Source organism: Esox lucius, chromosome 19 (assembly GCF_011004845.1).
Source record: "Esox lucius isolate fEsoLuc1 chromosome 19, fEsoLuc1.pri, whole genome shotgun sequence".
NCBI lineage: Eukaryota > Metazoa > Chordata > Actinopteri > Esociformes > Esocidae > Esox > Esox lucius.
The window spans coordinates 28,467,713-28,480,304 of NC_047587.1; the positions used below are offsets into that span (position 1 = coordinate 28,467,713).

Genomic DNA, 12,592 nt, shown 5'->3' on the forward strand with positions numbered 1-12,592 from the left:
ACTAGTGTTGTGTTGCCCTGGTCAAAACTAGTGTTGCAAAGCTCTGGTCAAAACTTGTGTTGTGTTGCTCTGGTCAAAACTAGTGTTGTGTTGCCCTGGTCAAAACTAGTGTTGCATAGCTCTGGTCAAAACTAGTGTTGTGTTGCCCTGGTGCAAAGTTGTGTTTTGTAGCTCTAGTCAAAACTAGCATTGTGTACGTAGCTCTAATCTAAGTTAGTATTTTGTAGCTCGGTTCTGAAGTTGTGTCGATTTGCTTTGTCCGAAGTAGTGTTGCGTAGCTCTAAAAACAGAAGGCTCCTGGAGGTTTCAATATAAAGAGCACTTACAAGATTCTCAAAGAACGTTTTCTTTTTACAATGTAAACCACAGGGAGTAAGGTATAATTTAAAAGGCAGTCTGTCTGTCTCATTCAGAGGAGAAGGATGCCTTGGGCTGTATCTGGACCTGAGCTGGATCTGGACCTGAGAGCACGGCCATTTTGGAGCAGAGTGCAAACAGACGCAGAAGCATCCAACTGGACTGTCGATGACCTTCTCCTCCAGACTGAAATGGCACTAGACAATGACTTGTTGCAATGTGAACTCTTCATAGCTGTTTCGATATGTTAATATTTTCCCCTACGTGAAACTGTTCCTCTCTGTTGGAATGCACCCATAATAGCAATAGTATATTCTGTCTTCAATGAAGAGTTAGTCTCTGTTCAATTTCGCAATTACCCATTGAATACTAACTACTATCACTGTTCCCTAGCATGGTTATTATTAAAAATAGTATCATTTTTCCCACTAAAATTATTTTACTTTAGATGACCAATGCAGAATGTCACTGAAGAGCATGAATATCCAGAAACCAAAGGCTTTAGTTTTTTCCTTTTTCCATTTTCCATTTTGTGTTTTACAAATTATGTATGTACAGAGAATACGATACACCAAGCTACATACAGTGCAGTGTAGTATTGTAACTTACCTATTCATTAGGACTATACCTAGTCATTCTTGATTCTTGAATAATACAGATTTTTCTCACTTGTTAAGAACTACAGTTTTAGTGGAAATTCGTTACACAATTATTGACCATGTTTTCAGTCAGGGCCTTTCCATGAGTGGGGCTGGGCAGCTGGTCCCGCCCAAATTCAGCAGAGCAATTCAAATGTACATTTTTGAGTGGAACAGAGATCTGGGTGAAAACAGGTGAATATTGCTTATAGGTTGGGGTGAATGGTCTTCTATCTGGAATTTAGCTAAATAATTTTTTGTCTATTGATCGTAGACCCAGTTCTGGTGTGTTAGCGATTGTGAAAAAATATAAGGCCTCAGACTTAGCTCAAAAATCCCTTGTATTAGCATTACGCTTTCTGTAGTCATTTGGCTTCTAGCGCTGAGTGATCTGGCTTATTATCTTTTGATTTGTCAATGTTCAGGATAAAGCTGTCATGACGATTAGCACAGAGTACAACAATGGACCCTTTTAGGAAATTAGACAAAGCAGAGATGGAGCGAGCACAGATGGAGAGAGAAGAGATGGAGCGAGGAGAAGAGATTGAGAGAGGAGAAGAGATGGAGAAATATGAGATGGAGCGAGGAGAGAGAAGAGATAAAAAGATGGAGAGGAGCAGGGTAAGGGAGACACCAGTAACCCTATCTTACCCAACTAATCATAATCCTTAACAGTCAGCATGAACTAATAGCTAGAAGACCGTCAAGCAGGGTGGTATCGTATGATTGTGATAAGAGGATCGCTGGTTCGAAACCTGGGTGGTGCTGTGCCTCAAAGCCTTTGATAAGCACACCAGTGGTAGCCAATTAGGGGGATTGTTAGTTCTGGGGGAAAGAAGCAGCAAAAGCCTCCTAGCTAGCCTTCGTTTTATGTTAGTAACATTTAATTTAGGCATTTCTTTTGTAGTGTGTTTTGTTATCACATAAACACATCCTTCCGCTTCAGTTTGCCTCACAGGGATGGGCGGGTAAGCTGCTGTCTACTGAGTACGTGCATTCAACACCAGGTTGCATGTGCTGCGTTCTCACACATACAGACATATTCATACGTAATCCAGTGGTCAGTTTACTATTCAACAGTCCTGATTTTGGCCAAATGCTGTATTCCCACACTGTAAACCCGAATGTATTTCTTACTCAAATGTTTCTACTAAGTGTAACTCAAAGTTAGAGAATTGTTCGTAATGACTTTCTTGAAAGTTAAGAATGTTTTTTTTAACCATGGCTTTCTGGGTGGTAACTCTAGAGTTCACTTGAAAGGGCAATGCATATTGGGAAATGATATTGTAGGTATGGCTCAATATTTTGCTCAATTCCTTTAACAAATATATATTTTTTTTATTTGTATCAACTGAACATATTTGTGTGTGCTTTATCAATATTTAATGTAGTATGGAATTAAAATATAAATGTTTAACTAATCCGAAACATACAAGTTCTGCAAACTTTAAGTAACTTAAAAATATTGTGGCAATTGATTGCCTTAAATTCTTTGAGTTTTTTTGAATTTTTTTGGGAACGTATTGAGTATTATTCAAGCCATAGAATAAAGACTCCTTGAATGCCTGAAAATGTACTGACTTTGAGTTGTCTGTGCTGAAAATGAAGTATGTTTTCATGAGTTTTTAGTTAAATGTAGATAAAAGAATCGAGGTAATCAGTTTCCAAAATGGATTGAGTAACGTCATAGTAATGTTTGAGTTAAAATGGTGTAAATATTTTGAGTTGATACAGCTCAGTACCAATGTTGCTGTACTCAGTAAAGTTGATACAGCTCAGTACCAATGTTGCTGTAAAGTTGAGTTCAGTGAACGCATGGCAGTTATGTAGGATACAATCAAATAGATAACATTAACTGAATCATATTTTTAAGTAGAGTTTACATTTATTTTGAATAAAACCATTAGGTTAAGTAGAAGTAAATCTAAATAATTTGGTATCCTTTTATATTCTCAGTTAGTTTACTCATTATTTTCGAGATAATCAGTGTTCACCGAACTTATCGGGTTTTACAGTGCTTTGTTTTCTGTACAGTTTGAGAGAAATCTGGGTGCGGGGATAGTGTTCCAACACATAGTTCTACTGTGGACATTTTGATGTTCCCGCAAGAGCTAATTGAGCATGGGATGCAACTTTAGCATCTGTGAATAGACAGGGGAACCCCAGGGGCATGACAGTGTGGTTTTTAAGGGGAGTGCCGACTTGGGTTTGGTTCTAGATGCACTCTGTGTGGCACCATTTGAGCTATTTGTATGTGGAATCCTTAGCTATAAAATGGTATTACTCCTGGCTCTAGCCTCAACTAAATGTTTTCATGCTCTCCACGGATTATTGGTACACCCCGTCTCTGGATTTACCACTGATAATTCCATATTGACTTTGCTTCTAAACTCATACAAAGGAATGTGTCTATGTCCCATGGGGCTATAATGTTCAGTAGTTTTCCTTTTTAAACTACAGTGTTTGTATGTCAAGGCCAACAGAGGTTACATGCCTTGTGTGTTGACAAACATACATGACCAAGGGGATCCATATATGCCACCATCACTGCTCACCTAACCTACCTCTGGGCTGGGCACTCTCTAAGCAGTGGCTTTCCCACTGGATTATGGAGGCTATCTCTTCGGCGTATGACAGTGTATGAGTGATGCCTAGTAGGGTTTGTGCGTTGAGGTGTAGCGGCATCCTGGGAACTGTTCAAAGGAGATTGGGATATATGTGCTGCGGTGAGCTGGACTTCATCCCACATGTTTGGGTGGTTTTGCTCTGTGTGCTGTTGGCTGGGGAAGGGAATCAGAATAGATACCCTGTGTGTTTCATGATGCAATACAGCACTACTGCTTTCTTTTTAGGTAGGCTGCCTTAGGCAGCCATGTTCAGGGTTCAGGCTGGCTGGCTTAGAGCTTGACCCTACAAACACAAAACAGAAAATAAACAATTGCATAAGAATTCTCCCCTTTAGTCATTATTTGGTAGAGGAAATTCGGCAGCAATTACAACAAGTTTATTTAGATAGGCAAAAATTGCTCTGCTAGCCATTTTTGCCCATTCTCATTTACAATTGCTCAAGCTCTCTCAGGTGGTGAATGGGGACCTTTGGTGAACAGCAATTTTCAGCTCTTTCCAGGCTGACTGGGCTGGAGAATGACTCCAAACTCCCAGGTCTCTTGGAAGAAAACCTGCTGAAGTCTTCTCCCAAGTCCCAGGTCTATTGCAACCTTGAATGGGTTTTCCTCCAGGATATCTGTACTATTTTGCCCTCTATCTACACAAGTTTGCCCTCTATCTACCATGTTTCACAGTAGGGATGGTGATCTCAGGAAGGTGTGCTGTTTTAGGCTTGCACCAACTATGGTACTTAGCATTCAGGACAGAAAGCTCTATTTTGGTCTTATCAAACCACAGAATCATCTTCCACTTTGTCACAGAATCTCCAAGATGCCTTCTGGCATCTTCAGGTACACTCACCTAAAGGATTATTAGGAACACCTGTTCAATTTCTCATTAATGCAATTATCTAATCAACCAATCACATGGCAGTTGCTTCAATGCATTTAGGGGTGTGGTCCTGGTCAAGACAATCTCCTGAACTCCAGACTGAATGTCAGAATGGGAAAGAAAGGTGATTTAAGCAATTTTGAGCGTGGCATGGTTGTTGGTGCCAGATGGGCCGGTCTGAGTATTTCACAATCTGCTCAGTTACTGGGATTTTCACGCACAACCATTTCTAGGGTTTACAAAGAATGGTGTGAAAAGGGAAAAACATCCAGTATGCGGCAGTCCTGTGGGCAAAAATGCCTTGTTGATGCTAGAGGTCAGAGGAGAATGGGCCGACTGATTCAAGCTGATAGAAGAGCAACTTTGACTGAAATAACCACTCGTTATAACCGAGGTATGCAGCAAAGCATTTGTGAAGCCACAACACGCACAACCTTGAGGCAGATGGGCTACAACAGCAGAAGACCCCATCCGGGTACCACTCATCTCCACTACAAATAGGAAAAAGAGGCTACAATTTGCACGAGCTCACCAAAATTGGACAGTTGAAGACTGGAAGAATGTTGCCTGGTCTGATGAGTCTCGATTTCTGTTGAGACATTCAGATGGTAGAGTCAGAATTTGGCGTAAACAGAATGAGAACATGGATCCATCATGCCTTGTTACCACTGTGCAGGCTGGTGGTGGTGTAATGGTGTGGGGGATGTTTTCTTGGCACACTTTAGGCCCCTTAGTGCCAATTGGGCATCGTTTAAATGCCACAGCCTACCTGAGCATTGTTTCTGACCATGTCCATCCCTTTATGACCACCATGTACCCATCCTCTGATGGCTACTTCCAACAGGATAATGCACCATGTCACAAAGCTCGAATCATTTCAAATTGGTTTCTTGAAAATGACAATGAGTTCACTGTACTGAAATGGCCCCCACAGTCACCAGATCTCACCCAATAGAGCATCTTTGGGATGTGGTGGAACGGGAGCTTCGTGCCCTGGATGTGCATCCCACAAATCTCCATCAACTGCAAGATGCTATCCTATCAATATGGGCCAACATTTCTAAAGAATGCTTTCAGCACCTTGTTGAATCAATGCCATGTAGAATTAAGGCAGTTCTGAAAGCGAAAGGGGGTTAAACACAGTATTAGTATGGTGTTCCTAATAATCCTTTAGGTGAGTGTATACTCAAGTTATTTTCAGCAGTATGCACAGTGAAAGCTCAGCCATGAAATACTGTATCTTTAGATAACCATAGGCCTCTTGGCAACATCCCTGACTGGTACCTTTCTTGAATACTCAGTTTTTAAGGATGGCCTGTTCTAGACAAATTAATTCAATTTTTTAGTAATGGACTTTACTGTGCTCTGGGAATATTCAATGCCTCGGATATGTTCTTATATCTAAACCTTGATTGGTGCTTTTGAAGAACCGTATTCTGGTTTTGGGAACAAGATATGACACAATGAGGGAACTGCATCATCAAGCCACAACAAAGGGAAGCAGCCCACAATAAATGTGGTTGGGTCAACCACTCCTTGGATCTGAAAAGCATTTGTTCATGCTGTACAAACGGTGATAGTGCTTACGTGTCATACCTCATTCTCTCCTTCAGGGAATCAGAGTGATACAGATTCCTTACTATATTAGCAAAGTAGCATAAACAGTTGGCTTTTCATTGGTTTTCTAATTTATACTTCAGTACTTACATAAACACAACACAAAACACATAAAACATTCATACACCAAACACACGTTTTATCAGAGACCTAAATTCACAGTGACATCCAAACACGTACAGAGAAACACACATAGAGAGGATTTATGCTGTTGTTTCTTTTTGCCCTGTTGATAATAACTGTTTGCTCTGTTGATGACAAGGTCGGCAGTAAAGCACAGTAGTCTGCTGTGCCAATCCCTGGTGCTACGTGGCAGGACGCTGGACATACTGTATGACCAGGTTATGTAGACCTGAATGGGATCTTCTCTGTCTGAAAGCAGTACATTTTATGAGCAAAACACACATGGTAAAATATGTTCTACTTAGAGGGTTTGAAAACAGGAAGAGATGGGTAGCCCACATAAGACCACACAATTGCATATACACACACACACACACACGCTCATACAAAGTTACAGTGCACATTGTTCAAAGCAGTTCAAAGCACTTTTCTTACATGACTAACAATTGTTACAGTGGGGAGAACAAGTATTTGATACACTGCCAATTTTGCAGGTTTTCCTACTTACAAAGCAGGTAGAGGTCTGTAATTTTTATCATAGGTACATTTCAACTGTGAGAGACGGAATCTAAAACAGAAATCCAGAAAATCACATTGTATCATTTTTAAATAATTAATTTGCATTTTATTGCATGACATAAGTATTTGATCACCTACCAACCAGTAATAATTCCAGCTCTCACAGACCTGTTAGTTTTTCTTTAAGAAGCCCTCCTGTTCTCCACTCATTACCTGTACTAACTGCACCTGTTTGAACTCGTTACTTGTATAAAAGACACCTGTCCACACACTCAATCAAACATACTCCAACCTCTCCACAATGGCCAAGACCAGAGAGCTGTGTAAGGACATCAGGGATAAAATTGTAGACCTGCACAAGCCTGGGATGGGCTACAGGACAATAGGCAAGCAGCTTGGTGAGAAGGCAACAACTGTTGGAGCAATTATTAGAAAATGGAAGAAGTTCAAGATGCCTGTCAATCTCCCTCAGTCTGGGGCTCCATGTAAGATCTCACCTCGTGGGGCATCAATGATCATGGGGAAGGTGAGGGATCAGCCCAGAACTACACGGCAGGAACTGTTCAATGACCTGAAGTGAGCTGGGACCACAGTCTCAAAGAAAACCATTAGTAACACACTACGCCGTCATGGATTATAATCCTGCAGTGCACACAAGGTCTCCCTGCTCAAGCCAGCGCATGTCCATGCCCATCAGAAGTTTGCCAATGACCATCTGGATGATCCAGAGGAGGAATGGGAGAAGGTCATGTGGTCTGATGAGACAAAAATAGAGCTTTTTGGTCTAAACTCCACTCGCCGTGTTTGGAAGAAGAAAAAGGATGAGTACAACCCCAAAAACACCATCCCAAACCGTGAAGCACGGAGGTGGAAACATCATTCTTTGGGGATGTTTTTCTGTAAAGGGGACAGGACAACTGCACCGTATTGAGGGGAGGGTGGATGGGGCCATGTATCGTGAGATCTTGGCCGACAACCTCCTTCCCTCAGTAAGAACATTGAAGATGGGTTGTGGCTGGGTCTTCCAGCATGACAACGACCCGAAACACACAGCCAGGGCAACTAAGGAGTGGCTCCGTAAAAAGCATCTCAAGGTCCTGGAGTGGCCTAGCCAGTCTCCAGACCTGAACCCAATAGAAAACCTTTGGAGGGAGTTGAAAGTCCGTATTGCCCAGCGACAGCCCCCAAACCTGAAGGATCTGGAGAAGGTCTGTATGGAGGAGTGGGCCAAAATCCCTGCTGCAGTGTGTGCAAACCTGGTCAAGAACTACAGGAAACGCATGATCTCTGTAATTGCAAACAAAGGTTTCTGTACCAAATATTAAGTTCTGCTTTTCTGATGTATCAAATACTTATGTCATGCAATAAAATGCAAATTACTTAAAAATCATGTGATTTTCTGGATTTGTTTTAGATTCTGTCACTCACAGTTGAAGAGTGCCTATGATAAAAATTACAGACTTCTACATGCTTTGCATGTGGGAAAACCTGCAAAATCGGCAGTGTATCAAATACTTGTTCTCCCCACTGTATGTTACTGTTAAGTACTGATCACAGGAAGGACTCGAGGAATATACTTCTCAGTATGGCTGAAAGCTTTGGTGATGTTGTAAGAAGCATCCCCAGTTTTATTAAGATTTGTAACTATATTGTTGGTTTTGGAGTTCATAATTATCTTGGTTTTTGCCATCTTTTATCAGAGGCCCAAGGTGCGTTTGTGACACAAAAACTGAAGCAACACCAACTCCAGAGAGTCTCATCAGTGAGCTTCACAGACGATGCGGACAAATGAGGGGGGGCGTCTCCCCGTGAATCTGTGTACCAAACGTCCCTCTTCATTGGATCAATACTTAGAATGACAAAGGGAGAAAACCCTGTGGAATTCTATGCTTATGTGTGTGTGTGTGTGTGTTTGTGTGAGGATGCTCTGTTTGTGTCAATATGTGATAGAGTGTCCAAATGACTCATGTACTGCTAAGTATCCGGTTATCAGGGAGGTCGATGTAGCCCCATCCAGCTGGCTGTGGTGGTTTCCTTCAGTTTCATTATTAATGGTGCAGAACAGTGGAGAGTTTATATGACTGTGTGCTGCTGTTGGATGATGAGTAATCACCAAACACACGGCAGGACTGTCCAGATGTCTGTATAAAGGGCATAGCACTAAAATAGAGCCGTAGAATCTGAAAGGCTCCAAAATACAGTTGGAGCCTGCTGGTTCCTTCTACCCTGAGCGACGGTACGGTCTCCAGTTGTCTTCCACTTCCCTGTAAGCTTTGAAATATGCCTCCTGCTCCACTGTCGAGCTTAACTGGGCTTGTTTGCCAGAGCCAGCCAGTGACACCACACTGAGAATGCTCGAGGGATTTCGGTTGTCATGGTGACCTAGTCATATGCACTCAGGAACTGTACTGGTGGTTCTGGCCTGTCGGTGTCTGGTGATGAATGTTGCCCACCATCTGAACCACCCCTAACATGCACGTGTCCAATGTTTACCCAACATGACTGTGTGCACACACACACACACACACACACAGTGCTTTAGACATTGGCTGTAAATAAACATTAAACCCATGAGCAGTTGATCCAAAAATATGGAATTCATTCTGACAAGCACCCACACACCTGTTTATGAATACAGGAGCCTTTTTATTGGAAACATCGATCAATTAGCCTGACTGAAGACGTATGCAGGTGTAATTCAGATCTACAATCCAAAAAATTTTAGGGAGTGACTAATACGCAAATGTGCGTAAAACTTCACAAATGAAGAAAGTCTACAAAAAGAAAGCTCATGATCTGCAAACAGGAAACATGGTCCAGAAATATAGTAAATAACTTTTTCCTCTCTGGCTGTGAAAAACTCCCTGGATCTATGGTAGTGTGTTTAGGATCATTAACTGTCTTGTTCTATGATGAAGAGGTGTCCAATGACATGTTCGCTTGCACTTTAGCATACAATGTGTTTTTGTACACTTTATACTGATCTATACTGATGCTGACCATACGAGTTACATCACTGGTGAAGAAGTGAGCCAGTTCTAAAGGCTGCAGTATATATCATACAACACCCCCTCCACCATGTTTAACAGATTAGGTGGTATGCTGTGGATATTGGGCAGCACATTTTTTCACACCTTCATCTTGTGATCACATTGATGCATATGAATCTTTGTCTAACAATAATTATAAAATGGGTTGGTCCACACTGGCAATGGTAGGCCACTTTCACTATTAATAAAAGAATTGTGATGGTTCATAAAGAGGAAAAAGATTTTGGAATATTAATTGCCAAGGTTGTACAGACAGAAGAGAGACAGCTTGAAAGTCACATTTCCTGACAGCCTATAGAGATGAATATGGAGTCTCTAAGTGCGCTGTAAAGTAAGTGTGTCAGAGTTTGGTTGCCGACTGAGAGTCTGGGGTTCTATGCCGGAGGTCCCATAAGTGGTGATTCATTTCCTGGTGTTGAGTTGGTTGCTTAGATTGGGTATGTCTTGCTGTCTTGCTCTAGCAAGTCAGATGTCACACACAAATATGTCTTCAACTGATGCAAATTGTTGGCATATTATGAATTTTAATTGCACATCTTTCATATTAAAAGGTCATCAGGTATTTGTTTGTGGATTTTAATAGTTTGTTTGAAGATTATGTACTATATTTGGGGACCATGTTTATTTACACATAATGAGCTATTTGTTTGTAGTCTGTGCATGTTTGTATTTTTATACAGTATACAAAATCGCAAAAGTTTAGTCTAAATTTTAAAAAGATCAAGGGAACCAACCAACCAATATAACATGATCCACAAATGCTAAATGTACTGTTCTAAGTTGTAAGGGATAATCACAAATCCAAAATCCATGCTTAAAATCCATGAAAAAAGGTGTTCACTTATGGGTAGTGAAATATAATTGGGATCATGTTTCATATTGACAGATAATGATACTTTAGTTTATGGATGCTACATTTATTTGTGCATTATATTTTACAGATTGTAATATATATTTGTGACTTGTTGTCTGCACATTTGCAATAATTTACAAGAAATTCTCCATAGCAACGCAGCTATAAATAACAAACCAATTCTTAAATGTCATGAGTTTGGCTACCACTGTTGACTGAGTCCATATGTGAACATTAACCAAACAGAAAATAATTACTCAGTAAAGACTCGTTAGACAGTACATCATTCTGTCTGTCCAAAGCCAGATAGGTTATTGGCCGATCAGCTTCATTTGCCAATAAATATGTGATGATATCTTGGTCAGTCTATAGGTGTTTGGTTGCTGTTTAATATAGAAAGTTTTCATTGACTGTTATAGTTTGTTCTGGATAAATAGTCTCTAGGGTCATACTCTGCATCAGTGTTGTTTTTGGAAATCTTTATGCTGATATAAGTCTGGGTCAGACTGGGTCATTTGTGTGCTTTTTTCAACCTCTCCCTCTCATTCAATCATTCATTCATTCATCACCCTTTCTATTCCAGACAAAACTGTGTGCTCTGGGCTGGGTGTAATTGAGGGTGTAATGCTGTTAGAGGAAATGGATATGCCATCACTATTACCACAATGCAATCATCACCATAACTCAATCAGCCCCTCCTGCCACCTGCTTCTCAATAAGGAGCAATCCTTCCTCACGGTTTTCTCTAAGTGCTAGCGAAGGGAAACAAGTCTATGTTTATGAAAATGACAAATGCATCCAAGGTAAATGGAATCAGCAAATCAGGTCTTCCAAACACCCTTTGACCCTTGACCCCATTGTGGTAGAAAAAGTCTTGCCATCCCCACCAGATAAAAAAGTTATGTTTTCAATGAAAAATGTTTACATCTGAAGGAAGGTTTGAAATGGATGAAGGTAGAACAGGCAATAATTGTGTAAGATCTTGTGGTGTAAAAACTTGATTTCCTGTCTCGTCCAGTCCACTCAGTTTTAAGAGTGTTTAAAAGAAACATATATGGAGACATTTGAAAGAGAAAAACAAAGTGCTCTGTTTAATACAACCTACAGCATCCAGGAGTGTATTCACATAACTCTGGTTCAGACGAGAGCAAGGTCCAGGTCCTCTTGCAGCAGCACTTTTAAATTAGATAAGGCCACATGGGAAACGTCTGGGAAACACTGTGAATCATTATGTAAGAACTTAAGTGTTAGCTAATATTAGTGCTTCTGAGTAGGTAGGCATATACAATAGACATTTACTATATAAAGTGTTACTAAAAGTACAAAGGGATGTGTGAGAGAAAGAGAGAAGTGAATACTGGAACAACATACAGTACTAGTGCCGTGGGATATTACAGCTGGGCTATGTATAAAGAGTCCTCCTTTGCCTGGCATGTACTAACATGGGGATTACAATGATGATTCAGAATTACCCAGCATGCCTCTTGGCCATGGCCCATATGGACTTATGCAGCCGCAGGGCAACTGCACTAAATATACTTTCAAATCTAGAGCAGGATGGATCAATAAGAATGAGCTGATGTGCCATCATATGCTACATGAAACATACTGGGGCCCCTCCCCTACTGTGTTTCTTCTACACACTGACCTCTCCAGTCCGCTCATCCTGTCCCAACTCATGACCTCTGACCCCTCCCCCAGTAACACAGCTGGACCCCATCCCCCTTTCCTACCCTGAGCCTATGGGGTTATTCTCATGCTTTAACACTAACGATCAAGCACGACCATTACTTCAACCTCCTCTTTTTCTGAATATGCCCTTCACAAACTGACATATGGTCATAAAAGCCTTCACAACATAAAAATATCACATCCTTGTTTGCTTGCATGTGTGCCCATGAATATTCTTTCACTAACTCAAATCCTGCCCTGGTTTT

General features: G+C 41.0%; 1 protein-coding gene across 3 annotated transcripts in view; it reads right to left on the reverse strand.

Moving 5' to 3' along the window:
* Positions 1–12,592, reverse strand: part of smpd3 (sphingomyelin phosphodiesterase 3) — a 34,309-nt gene that overhangs the window by 13,642 nt on the left and 8,075 nt on the right. The gene's annotated exons all lie outside the window — the stretch shown is intronic.